A 14,648-nucleotide genomic window follows, 5' to 3' on the forward strand; every position below is an offset into this window, starting at 1 on the left:
CTTTCAAGGGCCTCCCCTGTACCTGGTGCTTCTGGTCCCCACCTGGGCCTCACTGGGACCTGCTGAGTGTGGTTGCCACCTGCATCTCACCTGGACCTGGTGATTCTGGTCCCCACCGGAGCCTCACCCATACCTGGTGACTTAGGTCCCCATGTGGACCTCACTTGGACCTGGTGATTCTGGTCCTTGCCTGGTCCTCACCCAGACCTGGTGACTCTGTCCGGGTGTTGGGCTCCATTTCAGTGAGACGTTTCCGAAGCTCACAGGCCTCAGCTGGAGCCCGGAAGGAGGCAGGTGCGGCCCTAGGGACGGGGAGGCCGCCTCCTGCATGGCCTCCTGCAGTGCGTAAGTGTCCCGCAGATGGCACCCGACTCCAGGCCCCGCCCAAGGAGCGTGCATGCGCAGTAAGCCTCCTCTGCCTGCACTAACAGGAACCCGCCTGTGCTTGTGAGGCCTGAGGAGGACGTGGGGTCGCGTCCACGCTGATGAGCCCCAGCCTCCTCAGGACCCGCGGTGAGGCTTCAGTAGGACATTGGGCCGTGTTCACGCTGTCAGGAGTCCCGGTCTCCTCAGGACCCGCGGTGAGGCTTCAGGAAGCTGTGGGCCCGCATCCACGTGACAGGAGCCCCTGGGCCTCCTCAGGACCCGCGGGGAGGCTTCAGGAAGATGTGGCGCCGCGTCCACTCTGGCAGGAGCTCCCGGGCTCCTTAGGACCCAAGTTGAGGCTTCTGGAAGATGGGGGCCACATCCATGTTGACAGGAGCCCCGGCCTCCTCAGAACCCACGGTGAGGCTTCGGGAGGATGTGGGGCCACGTCCACACTGACAGGACGCTGACCTCCTCAGGACCCCCGGTGTAGACTTCGGGAAATATGGGGATGTGTCCATGCCGACAGAAGACCCCAGCCTTGTCAGGGCCCGTGGTGAGGCCTAAGAAAGATGTGGGGACCGCATCCACACTGACAGGTCTCCGGCCTCCTCAGGACCCCCTCTGAAGTTTTGGGAAGCTTTGGGGCCACGTCCATGCTGACAGGAGCCCCCAACCTCCTCAGGTCTTATGGTGAGGCTTGAGGAAAATGTGGGGCCACATCAACACTGACAGGACCCCCGTTCTCCTCAGGACATGCACTTGGCTTCGGGACATATGGGGCTGCGTCTATGCTGCCAGGAGCCCACAGCCTCCTCAGGACCCGCAGTGAGTTTTCGGGGGGACGTGGGGCCATGTCCAGGGTGACAGGAGCCCCCGGCCTCCTGAGGACCTGCTGTGAGGCTTCCAGAGGATGTGAGGCATAGTCCACAGTGACAGGAGTCCCGTCGTCCTCAGGACCCGCTGACTATGACTCAGGAACACATGGGGCCGCGTCCGCACTCACAGGAGCCCGGCTTCCTCAGGACATCCTGGAGGACTCTGGAGGCGCCGTTGGGGGCCACGTCCACATCAGAAGGGACTACTCAGAACCACAGGGTAAGTGAATGGGTAGAATGAATGGTAGGGTCAGGGGAAGGGAGGCAGTTAGTGGTTAGGGTTAAGTTAGATGTTAGGGGTTAGTGATTAGGCTTATGGTTACAGATTAGAGGTTAGGGTGAGGGATAAGGGTAAGGGTCAGTGGTTAGGAGTTAGGATGGGGGTTAGGGATTAGGGAAAGGAGTTAGGGTTAGGACAGGATTTAGAGTTAGGGTTAGGGTTTAGGCTTTAGGGATTAGGGCAGGAAGTTAGGAGTTGGGGTTAGGGTTATGGTTAGAGTTAGGGTTGGGCTTAGGTTTGCAGTTAGGGTTAGGGGTAGAAGCAGGCTCCCCAAAGGGAGGGCAATGTGGGACTCGATCCTGGGATCCCAGGATCACACCCTGAGCCGAAGACAGATGCTCAACCACTGAGCCACCAGGTGTCCCCCAGGGTTTGGTTTCAAATCTAGTTTGTCTGATATAAGTACGGGTCCTCCAGCTTTCTTTTGCTGTCCATTAGCGTGATAGATGATTTTCCATCCCCTGGCTTTCAATCTGCTGGTGTCTATAGGTCTAAGGTGAGCATCTTGTATGCAGCATACAGATGGATCTTGTTTTTTTAATAAAGATTTTATTTAAGAGAGAGAGAAGCAGAAAATTAGGCAGAGAGAGAAGCAGGCTCCCCACCAGGGGACTCAATGGGACTCAATCCCAGACTCCAGGATCACACCCTGAGTCAAAGGCAGAGGCTCAACCCCTGAGCCACCCAGGCATCCCGGATCATGTTTTTTAAGCCACTCTGATACCCTATATCTTTTGATTGGAGCATTTAGTCTATCAACATTCAGAGTGATTATTGAAAGATATGAACTTAGTGCCTTTGTGTTACCTGTAGAGTTGGTGTTGCTGGTGATGTTCTCTGGTCCTTTCTAGTTTTTTGCTTTTCGTCTCTTTTTTTCCCCCACTAGAAGAGTCCCTCTTAAAATTCCTTACTGGACTGGTTTAGTGGTCATGAACTCCTTTATTTTTTGCCTGTCTGAGAAACTCTTTATCTCTCCTTCTATGCTGAATGACAGCCTTGCTGGAGAAAGAATTCTTACAAATTGAACTCCAATTTTAAAAAAATTAAAAACATAAAATAAATTTTTGCTATTATGATTGAGGAAAACGGCATTTTATGTTCAGAAATTTTTAATTTCTTCCTAGGGAGATTAAATAAATTTTGATGATTATTCTTAAAAGAAAACAAAAGAAAGGATTCTTGGCTGCATACTTTTCCCATTCAGCATATTGAATATTTCCTTCCACTTCCTTCTGGCTTGCCAAGTTTGTGGACAGATCTGCTGCAAACTGATTCATCTTCCCTTGTAGGTTAAGGACTACCTCCCCCAAGCCCCACCTCCACTGCTTTCAGAATTCTTTTCTTGTCTGTGTATTTTGTGACTTTGACTCTGAGGTGCCTGGGTGATGGTCAGCTTCTGTAGAATTTATTGGGAGTTCTCTGTCTCTCGATTTCAGTGTCTGTGTCCTTCCTCAGGTTATAGAAGTTTACATAATTCATTCAAATAAAACTTCTACCCCCTTTTCTCTCTCTTCATCTTCTGAGTCTCCTATGATATGAATGTTATTGTTTTAATAAGTGGCTGAGTTCCCTCAGTCGGCCTCTGTGGTCCATAACCTTTCTTGTTTTTAAGGCTTCCACTTGGGACTGCATCTCAGTTATAGCATTTTTAACGTTGGCCTGACTAGATTTTAGTTCTTTTAGTTCTACAGTAAGGGATTCTCTAGTTTTCTTCTATGCTCTTTTTCCAGCCCAGCTGCTATCTTTCTTTTTTTTTTTTAATTTTTATTTATTTATGATAGTCACAGAGAGAGAAAGAGAGAGAGGCAGAGACATAGGCAGAGGGAGAAGCAGGCTCCATGCACCGGAAGCCCGATGTGGGATTCGATCCCGGGTCTCCAGGATCGTGCCCTAGGCCAAGGGCAGGCCCCAAACAGCTGCGCCACCCAGGGATCCCTAGCTGCTATCTTTCTAATCATTGTTTTAAACTGTAGTTAGACATCATATATGTGTATTGATGAACTTCCTGGCTGTGAGTACTACCTCATGTTATTTTATGGAGGTGAATTTCTCCATCTCATTATTTTTTCCAGAAAAGAAAGAAGGAAGAAAAAGAAAAAACAAGAAAAACAATAACAACTGCCCTCCCCCAAAAAACACCAGATTATTTTGGCCTGGTTGTTAAAAGATTCTAAATCCCAAAATAAGAAACACAATTAAAGTACCATGAAAGTAAAAATAAGAAATATATAAGGTACATAAATAAAAATTAAAATAAAGCAATTAATAAAAAAGAATCAAAGTAAATAAATGAAAATAAAGCACAAAGTGCAAAGGAAGCTAAACCCTACTTTCCAGGCAGAGCTGAAGCTCTGCAGCCTCTGTGGTCCGACAACTTGGTGGCAGCGAGTGGTCTGTGCGGGGTCTGGGGATGGGCCTTGGCGCTGATTCTCAGGTGCACATCTGTGGGCTCAGAGGCGGGGTGGGCGTCAGCGCCTCTGACCTCCAGCGGGTGGCGCTGTGCTGCTCCCTGAGACTCGGCGCTGATGGGCGGGAAGCGAGTGGGGACACTGGGTCCTCTGGCTCTGGGGCTGAGCATCCCGCCCCCCCAGTCTGCAGGGGCCTCCACAGAAGAGCCCCCAAGCCCCCGGGTCTCTGCCGCTTCTCTCAGAACCCTGCGTTCACTCTGCCTGCTTCCGAGCTTCTTTTGGTTTTGTTTTTTTTATCTCAGACTGTTGTGCCCAAGATTGCGAATCCGAGAAACCACTGAGAAGCCGACACCGATGCAAACGCACCAGGGTTTATTTACAAGCTCAAGCTTGTGTCCAAGTACACCCGACACAACGGAGCAGGGACTTGGACCCCGAAGTGGGTTTTAGCTGAGTTTTAAGGGCTGGTCTCAGGGACCTCCAGAAGGGCTGGAGCAATTCCTCAAGTTCTGTTTACATTTTGATATGGGGCCTTCAAGGGCATTGAGCTCTGTTCTCATTCTAATAGGGGCTTCCTGCCCTAGGCCTGGGCTCAGTTCTTATGCTAATGTGGGGCTTTCAAAGACATTAAGCTGTAAACTTTTGTTTTTTTGCTGTAACTGAAGTAATGGAAATTTCAGCTCTTCTTTGCAGGGGCGTGGGATGGCTGGACGTGTGCTAACACTGGACTTAAAGTGGAATGGCCTTAATTTTCTCGGCCTCCACGCATCCCGTCTTCCTATCTAGCTCCTTCCCCCTTCCCTGGAGCTCCTAAGAGAGCAATTGCAAATGACCTCTGGTGGCAGCCTGTGTTGGGGGACAGGCCCAGGGATTTGGGATCAGGAAGACCTGGAGCTCAGGCATCCAGGCTGTGCAGCCAGATTCGATGCTGCAGACTCTTATTCCCTAAGGCTATCTTGACAACTGACTTCGTACATAGAAAAGCTCTCCTTTGTCTTTAAAAGATGAAAAGCAAGTCAAAGCAGTTTTTCTCTGCCCATCTGATTGCTCAGATTCCAAACTGAGACATATTTCCTGTTCATAAGGATAATTTACTATCCATAGTATATGGTTAAAATATTCTGACACGAGTAATTCAGAGGGATGAGGGTTTCTCATCTCTTTCTTCACAGCTCAGTCACTCATCAGGAAATGCATCTTTATGGATTTGGAAAGAACCAAGAGACATTATTACCAATGGTCATATTATTAGATTAAGGATTCTTCCCTGAGATCCCAAGAAGGCAATTTTTCCTCGGGCTTGAGGAGGCCTCTTGGAGTGAGGTTAAAATCAGAAATTGTGAGTTTGGGTTTCAGATAATGAACTGGTTAGCTACATAAACACGGACAGGCACTTAGGTTCTTTTTGAATTTCAATTCCCTTAAAAGCTATAGAATAATTTCTAAACACCTCATTAGACTGTTGTAGGATTTCTTTATTGCTAATATAGGTTAACATTCATATGGCACATATTATGTGCCAAGAATTGTGTCATGTTTCACATAAAAGAACTCATGGGATCCTCCAACAACCCTATGGGCAGATACTGTTGTCTTGATGGGCCAACTAAAGGATTCGAACTCAGGAAGCCTGGCTCCAGGCCGTTATGGCCACCAGAAAATATTTATTAAGTACTTACTAACGTCCTAGGTATTGTACAAATAAAGTCCAACTCTTTACTCATTAGAGCTCTATGGCACAGGCATTATTACTGTCACAGTTTTGCAGAGAAAGAAGTAGGTTCAGAGCCTAAGCTCAAGGGACTTGTCCAGAGCCCTACAATTCAGAGGCAGAAACCTTCCTTTTCCTCATAATATTCTCCTTCCACCACTTACCTTCTCCTTTCTCTAAGTCTTAATATAAATGTTGCTTCTTCTGGTCATCTTCTCTGAGGCCCCAGTTAGACTAAGCCTTCTTATATATGTACTTGTAGTAAGCTGTATATTTACCTTTATATTGGCTACTATAATCTTGTTTAGTTGTCTTTCGGTCACTTTTTGGTTAGTATCCGTCTCTCCCACCAGCATGGCCTGGAGGGAGCTAGGGACTGCATCTATGTCTGGTTAACTTGGTATTCCTCGCACCTTGCACATAGTAGCTATGCACCAAATACTTAATAAATTAATGGATCCCTAACCTTCTTGAGTTGATGTTGATAAACATTAGAACATGAAATGGACAAAGATAAGAATGAAATTGCTGAATGAAATGATAAAAAGCAATTTTATCCATTCACTCATTCAGTATTTTATCAGGTGCCTACTGTGTGCCATATCTGAGCGAAGGAAAACGATACGTGATTCCATTAGGGTATTATAATAGCAACTTAAAAATTGGCCTTCTAAGGCATTTGCTATAGTTGAAAGCTCTAACTAAAAGGCTCAGTGATTAGGAAGGAACTCAATAAAATCAAAATAAAGTATTATCTGGGCAGTAATTTCCCAGTAAATTTGGTTTAATAAAAATTTCACATGAATCATTTCTTAACTGACACTGAAGCACTGTGAACTCTTTGGAAGACAAATGTCAAGAAAATAAATGTTATGCATTGCTAATTTTAAATGCACTTGCAATATGGTGTCTAATATAAAAGAAGTATTTTTATCTGATTTTTGCTATTTATTATCCTTTCCTGCTTTTCAGGTTGAGGAGGCATTATACGTGTTCATAAGTGTTTTTCTTTCCTTCTGATATAAAATTCTTACTTTGTTCTCATCTAAGGAACTCTTTAAGAATAAGGCAAAAATTAATTAAACTATTCTAAAAATGTTTTCACACTTGGAGCCTGATTCATTTAAGTCAATTTTCAAAATAAATCTTATTTATTAGAAAAAAAAAAGATTTATAGGGAAATTGAGAAGATAGTACAGAGAATTCTCATGGACTCGCACTCAGTTTCTCCAATTATCAATATCTTATATTAGTATGGTACAAATATTAGCTAATGAATCAATATTAAAATATTCGCATTAACCAAAGACCATACTTTATTCAGATGTCCTTAGTTTTTGCTAAGTTACCATCCCTCACATCACATTACACTTGTCCTCATGTTTTCTTAGGCTCCTCTGGATTGTGACAGTTTTTCAGTCTTTCCTTATTGTTGTTGAACTGGAACACTTTGAGAAGTAGAGTATTTTGTAAAATTTCCCTCAGTTGGGACATGTCAGTTTATCTCATGATTGAACTGTGATTGTGAATCATATACAGAGTTATACTGCCATTTTTATTATATCATATAGGGGATAGATACTATCAACATGATTTATCAGTCTTGGGAGGCAGATGTCTGCTACCCACTCCTACATGGGAGTTAGAACCTAGCTGCACTCTAATTGAAGAAGGCCATTGGAAATCGCTGTATTCAACTCAGATACACGGGAGTATAGGCCTGACGCTTCCACATGCTTTTCTCACAACCTCTCCCAGCACCTACCATCAGGATGTTAGCAGCTAAGTCTACAGGAAGGCAGGATGCGGGTGGGTCCTGCCCTGAGCTCAGCTCTCAAAAGGAAGCATGCCTCGAAGCCAGCTTTCTACTAGCTGCGTTTTTATGGCCATGAGAACATAGCAGCATTGTAAGTCAGGAGGTTCCATGTACACCGCTCTACTGCACCTGGAGACACAAGCATTGAAGCCTGAGCTAGGCCCTTGTGTCCTATGAGCTTCTGACAAACTTGTCTAGTGAGGAGGTTCGAAATTCCATCTGAAGGCTGTGTGGAACTGTAGGGACTGGGGGTGAGCTCAAGTCTCAGAAGCAAGTACCCATTGGACACTGAGTTCAACTAGCTTCTCATGTAAGGAACTTAGTATGTAGCACCAAACTAAGAGAGCAGTTCCTCAAATATCTCTGGATTGGGATATGAGACACTAGTCGTGTGGGCCGGCACCTTCCACTAACCTCTCACAACCCTTCTGTCACGCATCAAGGCTAGGCCTGATAGGAGCGAAGTGTATCTGCAGTCAGCATGTGGGAGGTACAGGGCATGAGTTCAACTCTCAGAAGTGTGTATGCTTTGCAGGCAGATGTCTGCTAGACACTTATTGATGGGAGCTAGAAGCCGAGCTACACTCTAATTGAACAAGGACTTTGGCAATCGCTGTATTGAACTGAGATACACGAGAGTACAAACCCGTCACTTCCACATGCTTTTCACACAACCTCTGCCAACACCTAACATAAGGATGCTAGGACCTATGTCTACAGGCAGTTATGATGCGGGAGGGTCATGCCCTGACCTCAGCTCTCACAACGAAGCATGTCTAGAAGCCAGGTTACAACTAGCTGCGTTCTTATGGCAGTGAGAACATAGCAGCATTCTGAGTCAGGAGGTTCCAAGAATACCACTCTACTGCACCTGGAGACACTTTCCAGGCCTGCATTATTCCACTTGCGTCTCACCAGCTTCTGACAAACGTCTCTGGTCAAGATGTTCGAAACTCATTCTGCAGGCAGTGTGGAACTGTGGGACTGGGTGTGAGCTGAACTCTCAGAAGTAAGTTGCCTTTGGACACGGGGTTCAGATAGCTTCTGACGTATGGAACTTAGTATGTAGCACCAGTCTAAGACAGGAATTACTAGGAAATCGCTGGATTGAGCTTGGAGGGACTAGTCTTGTGGGCCGGCACCTTCCACTTAACCTCTCACAACACTTCAGTCATGCATCGAGCCTAGGCTTGTAAAGAGCGAAGTGTACCTGCAGGCAAGATGTGGGAGGTACAGGCCATAGGCCCAACTCTCATAAGTGTGTATGCCTGGGAGGCAGATGTCTGCTACCCACTCATACATGGGAGTTAGAACCTAGCTACAGGGATCCCTGGGTGGCGCAGTGGTTTAGCGCCTGCCTTTGGCCCAGGGTGGGATCCTGGAGACCCGGGATCAAATCCCACATCGGGCTCCCAGTGCATGGAGCCTGCTTCTCCCTCTGCATATGTCTCTGCCTCTCTCTCTCTCTGTGTGTGTGTGTGTATGTGTGTGTGTGTGACTATCATAAATTAATTAATTAAAAAAAAAAGAACCTAGCTACACTCTGATTGAAGAAGGCCGTTGGACATCGCCGTATTCAACGCAGATACACGTGAGTACAGGCCTGTCGCTTCCACATGCTTTTCTCACAACCGCTCCCAGCACCTAACATTAGGAGGTTAGCAGCTACATCTACAGGCAGGCAGGATGTGGGAGGGTCCTGTCTTGAGCTCAGGTCTCAAAAGGAAGCATGGCTCAAAGCTGTAGTTCAGGAGGTTCAATGAATACTGCTCTACTGCACCTGGAGACACATCCACTGAAGCCTTCGACTTGCCCCCTGCGTACCATGAGCTTCTGGCATACATCTCTAGTGAGGATGTTCGAAACTGTATCTGCAGTCAGTGTGGAACTGTGAGTGACTGCGTGTGGTCTCACCTCTCAGAATCAAGTTCCCCTGGACACTGCTTTCAACTAGCTTCTCTTGTATAGAAGTTAGTATGTAGTGCCAATGTATGAGAGGAATTCCTCGGTAGTCGCTGGATTGAGCTTCAAGACACTTGTCCCCTGGCCTGCACCTTCCAATTGCCTCTCACACCACTTCTGTCATGCAACGAACCTAGGCCTCTTAGAAGCGCAGTGTACATGCAGTGTGGGACCCAGGAAATTTCTTTTTATTTATGATAGTCACACAGCAAGAGAGATATAGAGAGGCAGAGACATAGGCAGAGGGAGAAGCAGGCTCCATGCACCGGGAGCCCGACATGGGATCGATCCCGGGTCTCCAGGATCACGCCCCTGGCCAAAGGCAGGCGCTAAACCGCTGCGCCACCCACGGATCCCGGGACCCAGGAAATTTAACGAAAATCCCCTACTCCTGGGGATTAGCAGAGGAGGACAGATGCCATTTTGTGCTACACCTGTCACCCCCTGTATGACCCCTACATAAACTGCTTATTGCTTAAGGTGCTGCCCCACCCTAGTCAAGCTTTTGGGCACACGCTACTCAGAAATCGGCCCATAACAACGTAACCCTGCTTTGTGCCCGCCAAAACTGCGCGCCAATTCTGACCAAAGTAATAGGCCAGCTCAAATGGATACTATAGGGTAAGATGTAATTCAATCGGCCACCTGCGTGTGGACCGACATGTCTGAGCAACTTTCTGTGTATCCCATGGGCCACTGGACCCTATAAAGCTGCTATGCCTCTTAGTCTCAGGGTCCAAGTCCTTGCTCCGCTGTGTCAGGTATACTTAGACCCACGCTCCAGCTTGTAAATAAACCCTCTTGTGTTTGCATCGGTGTCGGCTTCTCGGTGGTTTCTAGGATTCACAATCTTGGCCACAACATTTGGGGGCTCGTCCGGGATCTGAGAGACCTCCAGGACCTTATCCGGAGGATTTCACACGTGGTGAGTGCACTCAACTTTTTCCACCTTTTGCATGTATATTCTCTGAGAGCTCCAACCTGTAGGAATTCCAATCTGTATTAGGTCAGCATTGGCTTAGGCAGACGCGCTGGTGGGCCATCAACCGGGGGTCTTGAGGAGACGTCCCTTCCCCTGCCTGGAGGATGGAGGTCCTATCTGTAAGGAGGACGGAGGTCCACATCTGTATGGAAGACGGGGGTCCTCATCTGTAAGGAGGACGGGGGTCCTCATCTGTATGGAGGATGGGGTCCTCATCCGTAAGGAGGACGGGGGTCCTCATCCATAAGGAGGATGTGGTCCTCATCCGTAATGACGACAGGGGTCCTCATCCATAAGGAGGTCTGGGGGTCCTCATCCGTAAGGAGGATGGGGGTCCTCGTCTGTATGGAGGACGGGGGTCCTCATCTGTAAGGAGGGCTGGCTGCCAGCCCTTCGGATTACTTTCTGTCTTGTCTCCGCAGCTGCACTAGAACGTTTGTCTGTTACTGTGCTCTTCTTACCTCTTTGCACGCTGGTCTGTTACCTGTTTGTGTGCTGGTCTGTGTTACTGTGTTCTTGTTAACTGTGTGTTTGACTGTGTTACTTGTGAACTGTCGTAACTCTCTGTGCCTTGGTGTGAACAGGGGACATAATGAGGCAGATGCAAACCATACCCTTGTCTCTTATGCTCTCCCACTTCTCGGATGTTAGGGAAAGAGCTCTTATTGTGAGCATAGACATACAGAGAGAGAGATTCCAAATTTATTGCATATCAGAATGGCCAACCTTTGACGTGGGATGGCCCCGAGAAGGAAATTTTCACCTACCTATTATCTTACAGGTTAAGGCCGTGAACTTCAGGGACAAACCAGATGGCCACCCTGACCAGATGCCCAACATCCTTGCCTGTCAGGACATGATCGAGAATTCCCCTCCTTGGCTAAAACCCGTTTTTACTCCCCAAAGCACACAACTCGCCTGAAGGTAAGGAGCGACTCCGGGTCCACCGCCAGACTCTAATGGCAGGTCTCCAGGCTGCCGCGTGCAAGACTACCAATCTGGCCAAGGTCTATGATGTGAGACAGGGTAAGGATGAGAGTCCAGCAGCCTTCTTAGAGGGAGCAATAGAGGCTTTTAGGCAGTACACCCCTATGAACCCAGAAGCCCCGGAAACAAAGGCCGCAATTATCATGGCTTTTGTTAACCAGGCCGTTCTGAACATTAAAAAGAAATTGCAAAGAGTAGAGAGACCGGGAGAGAAGAGCTTGCAGGACTTAGTGACAATAGCAGAACGAGTCTATAATAGAAAAAGTCCGGAAGAACTGCATGTTACCACCCCACACGCTATTAAAGGGGTAATCAAACAGCCCCCAGACAGCTGGATCAGCAATGCCCATCTGACCCATTATCAGAGCCTACTGCTAAACCCCACCAGAATTTTATTTAAGCCACCGACAACCCTGAATCTGGCAACGCTACTCCCTAACCCAGACTGGGACCCCCCTCTGCATGACTGTCAAAAAATTTTGGCACAGGTGTACGGAATCAGAGCTGATCTCCAGGACCAGCCACTGCCGAACGCCAATGCCACCTGGTACACAGACGACAGCAGTTTTGTCCGAGAAGGAGTCCGATTTGCGGGGGCAGCCATACCATAACCACGGAGACAGAGACCGTCTGGGCGGAGCCATTGACAGCCTAAATGTTGGCTCAATGGGCAGAACTGATCCCACTGGCCAAGGCACTGACCATGGAGGAAGGTAAACGAATAAACATCTACACCGATAGCAGGTACGCCTTTGCCACCGCTCACATTCACGGAGCCCTTTACAGAGAGAGAGAGAGCTTCTGACAGCAGAGGCAAAGACTGTTAAAAACAAAACGGAGATTCTTGAACTCCTGAGGACCCTCTGGCTGCCCAAGGCCCTAGCCATCATCCACTGTCCGGGGCACCAAAAGGCAGACACACCAGTAGCCAGGGGAAACCGGCTAGCCAATTTAAAAGCAAAGGAGGTGTCCCTTTTGGTGACCCAGGTCTTAGCAACCACGCTACCTGATCTGGGGGAACGGAACCTGCCGGACACCCCCAACTATAGTGATGCTGACTTACACTGGATCAAACGCTTGCCTATGACCCAGTGATTGTGTGGCTGGTGGAGGGCCACAGACTCCAGCATCATCTTGCCAGAAGAACTGGGACGGCGAGTCCTATCCAAAACGCATCGGAGTACTCACACGGGAACAAGGAAGATGGAAGACCTCATACGACATGCAAAGATCACTATTAAAGACTCTCGAGCAAAGATCGAGCAGATCGTGGCAAGCTGCCACTCATGCCAGTTAACTAATGCCACCGCCCATGGATCTAACCCAGGCACCTGGCTCCGGGGGGACTGCCCAGGAGCCTACTGGGAAGTGGACTTCACTGAGGTAAAACCTGGAAAATATGGATACAGGTATTTATTAGTGTTTGTAGATACTTTTTCAGGATGCACAGAGGCATTTCCCACCAAACATGAAACGGCACAGACCGTGACCAAGAAACTGCTGGAAGACATCTTACCAAGGTATGGTTTTCCTGTTAAGATTGGGTCAGACAAGGGCCCAGGATTCTTCTCTAAGGTAACACAGGGAGTGGCACTAGTACTTGGGGCAGATTGGAAATTAGATTGTGCATATAGGCCCCAGAGCTCAGGACAGGTAGAGAGGATGAACAGAACACTAAAGGAGACCTTAACTAAATTAGCCCTGGAGGGATCCCTGGGTGGAGCAGCGGTTTGGTGCCTGCCTTTGGCCCAGGGCGCGATCCTGGAGACCCGGGATCGAATCCCACATCGGGCTCCCGGTGCATGGAGCCTGCTTCTCCCTCTGCCTGTGTCTCTGCCTCTCTCTCTCTCTCTGTAACTATCATAAATAAATAAAAAATTAAAAAAAAATAAAATAAATTAGCCCTGGAGACTGGCGGGGACTGGGTGACTCTCCTCCCCTTCGCCCTATATCGGGTGAGGAACTCCCCATATAAGATGGGACTGACTCCCTACGAGATCATGTTCGGTCTTCCTCCACCTGTTATCCCCATTTTAAAACTGGAGGTGCTTGCTGAATTTGATGATCACCAACTTCTTTTCTCCCTCCAAATGTCATGAACCCATGAGCAGGTGTGGCCTAAGCTGAGGGCCCTCTATGAGACTGGGCCACCCCCGGATCCCCATCGATATCAGCCAGGTGACTGGGTGTACATGTGTACGTGTGGAGATACCAACACCGGACACTTCAACCTCGCTGCAAGGGACCTACACCCTGATCCTGACCACTCCCAATGCTCTCAAGGTCGACGGGATTACTCCCTGGTCCACTACACCCACGTCCAGCCAGCTGACCCACATACCGTTCTCAAGAACTTTGTTCCAGAATGGAAAAGCCACCCGGACAAGGACAATCCCCTAAAGCTAAGAGTGCACCGTTCTCACTAATTTCACACCTCCAAGACTCCCTAGTCTGAGGTTGTCCTTCAAAATAGAAAGGGATTAGACTTAGTCTTCTTACAACAAAGGGTGTGTGTGTGGTGTGGGGGGGGGTATGTGCTGCCTTAAACGTAGAATGGTGCTTCTTCGCTGGAATATAAATGGCAGCGAGAACAGCAACAAGGTTGGTTAAAATCCTGGTTTAATCATTCCACCTGGCTCACCCTAAGAGCAACCTGGACCCTTGATTGGATCCTGCATAAGATCCTCTGAAAAAGGGGGGAATGTGGGACCCAGGAAATTTAACAAAAATCCCCTACCCCTGGACAAGCAGAGGAGGACTGATTCCATTTTGTGCTACACCTGCCACCTCCTGTATGACCCCCACATAACCTGCTTATTGCTTAAGGCGCTGCCCCACCCTATTGGAGCCGCTGGGCACACCCTAATCGGAAATCAGCTCAGAACAATGTAACCCTGCTTTGTGCCACCAAAACTGCGCGCCAATTCTGACCAAAGTAATAGGCCAGCTAAAATGGATACTATAGGGTAAGATGTAATTCAATCGGCCACCTGCGTGTGGACCGGCATGACTGTGCACCTTTCTGTTAATCCCATGGGCCACTGGCCCCTATAAAGCTGATACGCCGCCTCTTAGTCTCGGGGTCCAAGTCCCTGCTCCGCAGTGTCGGGTATATTTGGACCCATGCTGGAGCTTGTAAATAAACCCTCGTGTGTTTGCATCGGTGTCAGCTCCTTGGTGGTTTCTCGTATTTGCAATCTTGGGCACAAGACCAGGGCCTGCTGCCCTGACCTCCCTTCCAGGGCCACACTGACCGCC

This window comes from Canis lupus, chromosome 22, assembly GCF_048164855.1.
Source record: "Canis lupus baileyi chromosome 22, mCanLup2.hap1, whole genome shotgun sequence".
Lineage (NCBI taxonomy): Eukaryota > Metazoa > Chordata > Mammalia > Carnivora > Canidae > Canis > Canis lupus.